The sequence below is a fragment of the Herpailurus yagouaroundi genome, unplaced genomic scaffold, assembly GCF_014898765.1.
Source record: "Herpailurus yagouaroundi ecotype Mexico unplaced genomic scaffold, PumYag 437, whole genome shotgun sequence".
In the NCBI taxonomy this organism is placed as follows: domain Eukaryota; kingdom Metazoa; phylum Chordata; class Mammalia; order Carnivora; family Felidae; genus Herpailurus; species Herpailurus yagouaroundi.
Window position 1 is genome coordinate 503,770 of NW_024412654.1, and position 561 is coordinate 504,330.

Consider the following 561-nt stretch of genomic DNA (forward strand, 5'->3'; position numbering starts at 1 on the left):
TTGGGGCGCGCGGCCGCGGCGGCCCCGCTCAGGACGCCTCGGTGCGGCGCGTCGGTCCCGGGCTCGCACTGGGTTTCCGTGCGCTTCGCTCCGAGGTCTGTGTGGGAACGTCTGTGGTTGGCGACGTGGCGGCGCAGCAGGTGGGGCCGCCTCCCTGGGTTTGTAACGCGGGCCGGTGGGGGACGGCTTCGTGCAGACCGCGGCGTGTGCGCGCCCCTCGCTCCGCTCCCGACTGGTGCAGACCGAGGCCTTGCGGGCGCGGGGGGTGCGGAGGTGGGGGGGGGGGGGGGAGCGCGGAGGCTGAGCGGGCGCGGGGCGCGGGCCGAGTTCCCGGAGCGCTTCCCCGGCTCTCCGCGTGGACGGAGTGGGTCGTTCGAGTGTTTGCTTTCAGCGAGCGCCGCTAGCGTAGGATCTTCCCTTACAGACGAGAGACATACTCCCTTGTATTTGTGTTGACCTTTGATGAGTATCCCAAGTGCTGTTTATTGAGCACCCACTGTATACATCACGTGCATCATCTGACTTAATTGTCACGCTCGATTTTGGTAGAACTAGAATCCA